Below are 2,292 nucleotides of genomic sequence, written 5' to 3' on the forward strand. Positions count from 1 at the left end.
GGGGGGGGTGCTGCAGGACTGGAGAAATTGCTCAGTGGTTAAGGGCACTGGCTGCTCTTGCAGAGGACCCAAGTTCAGTGCACAGTTCCCACATGGCACCTAACAACTATCTGTGCCTCCAGAGGATCTGATGCCCTTTTCTGGCCTCTGTGGGCACTGAACAACACACATGCACTTACATACATGCAGAGAAGACATTCATACACATAAGTAAAAATATATAAATTTTTTTAAACTAATTTTTTGAAGGGCGACTTTGCTGTGTCACCTGTTCCTCCTGTGGAAAGGCAGGTGACTTAAATACATTCCTTCCCTTCTGTATAAAGAAGGTGGCAGCAGGGATCCAGCCCTCACACCTCACACCTCACGTTGCCTCCCTCTCCCCCATTGCAGAGAATAGTATTCCCCTTCGAATCCTCTATGAGAGGTATGGGGACTGTCTGACTGAGTCGAACCTCATCAAGGTTCGAGGCCTCCTCATCGAGCCGGCTGCCGACAGCTACCTGCTGGCAGAGAGAGACCTCTACCTGGAGAATCCAGAAATCAAGATCCGGGTAAGGGGCAGACAGGTCCTGGCACTAGGAGGGAGCAGTCCCATCCCCACCCCACCTGCCTCCCTGCAGCCTGGTACCTCAGGATCTTATGAAAGATTGGCATCATAAAACTAAGAATGTGGGGCCTTGAAGCCATAGAGTGGCAGGGGCTTGGAGTAGAGGGGTCCAGGACCCAGGAATCCTTTAAAAAGCTGATGTCTCCAGGCTTTGGTGATGCTGCTGGGACCAGAGAAGGGTGTGAGTCTGCTGACCTGGGTTTGTGCCTGGGTGACCATAGGCGTGCTCCTTCACTCCCTGGCCCTCAGTTAAGTCCTTTGTCAGACAGGATTAATGCTGGCACTCAGGGGTGCTGGGAGAATCTGAGCATGTCCACAGGAAGAAGCTAGAGCTATACCCCCACATTAGAAGGCTTGGTGAGAGGTGACTGTGCTGCCACCGCCATCTTCCTCCCAGCCTTCCTCTGAGGGGCCCCAGAACCCCAGATGCAGCTGCTCCACAGTACAAAGCAGACACGTGGGGGTGGCGAGCTCTGTGGGCTAGTCCACCAGGGGCTTGAACGTCTTTGCTCATCTATCCCATAGACACTCCCAAGTCTGGCAGCTCTCTCCTATGAGGGAAACAGGGTTCAGAGAGGGTTGGGGTTCCCCAGGGTCACATGCTGAAAAGGGCATTCAGCCCAACTCCAACCTATGATTTTTCTGCTCTAGGTACTAAGACACAGGAGAGCTACATCTCTCAGGTTACCTGGAGCCTAGTAAAGTTCTATGAAAGAGACCTAGGTGGGGACCTCCACCTGTGTTTTGCAGATGAGGAAACTGAGGCACAGAGATAGGGCATGGGGGTGACAGCTGGGAGTGGCTTCATATACCAAACTTTGGGCCAAACTCGGGCAAATAGGCATCCAGCCAGGCTCCCTGCCCTGATTTTCATCTGAACCCCTTCCAGGTCCTAGGGGAGCCCAAGCAGAACCGCAAGCTGGTGGCTGAGGTGTCGCTCCGGAACCCACTCTCAGAGCCCCTGTTCGACTGCATCTTCACTGTGGAGGGGGCCGGCCTAACCAATGAACAGAAGTCCACGGAGGTGTAAGTGCTGGCAGCCGAGGTGTTTGGGAGGAGGAGGCAGGTGCCGGGAGGCAAGGTGGCACTCGAGCCTGGTCCCGCCTGTAGTCCGCCCTGCTCATGTCCTGCTCATCTGCATCCAGCTGAACCCCAAACCTGAGCCAGAATGCCACAAGCATCCTCTCAAACTCCCAGCATTCCAGCAGGCCTTTCCCACATCCACACATCCACAGACCCAACAGTCACTGAATGCTGCCCAACAGTCCTCATGAAACTCGGGTGTCCACACATGTCTGTTTGTGAGAGCACAGGCAAGCGTAGGCGCATCTGCATCCATCCATATGAGCCTGTGCAGTCCTAAGCCCACACACTTTTTGGACAGTGTCACTCACACAAACGACACAAGCCAAGTGCATACACAATCCCCACATCAATGTGTTATCACTCATGGAGCCATTGAGCATGCCCATGTTATCCCAGCTCACCATCCACTGCTGGCACACGTGGGCACACAAGCAGGTGTGCTGTCACCACACATGCTTGACCCCACAAACACAGGTGCTCACTCACATACCCATACATACTTGGGCACACGTAAACACATATATACATACACACATGCTATCTCTCACTCATATACACACACTCAAATGTGTACACGAACACACACACACACACAC

At 53.3% G+C, this 2,292-nt stretch overlaps 1 long non-coding RNA gene across 1 annotated transcript; it reads left to right on the top strand.

Annotated features, from left to right (window-relative positions):
• The first annotated feature begins 362 nt into the window (after positions 1-362).
• On the top strand, positions 363-1,615 carry LOC108490422. Its single transcript, XR_001872291.2, has 2 exons — positions 363-554; positions 1,500-1,615. It is a non-coding gene; the product is annotated as an uncharacterized LOC108490422 (long non-coding RNA).
• Positions 1,616-2,292: the final 677 nt, after the last annotated feature.

The sequence above is a fragment of the Nannospalax galili genome, unplaced genomic scaffold (genome assembly GCF_000622305.1).
Source record: "Nannospalax galili isolate Female #2095 unplaced genomic scaffold, S.galili_v1.0 C49562699, whole genome shotgun sequence".
Classification (NCBI taxonomy): Eukaryota; Metazoa; Chordata; class Mammalia; order Rodentia; family Spalacidae; genus Nannospalax; species Nannospalax galili.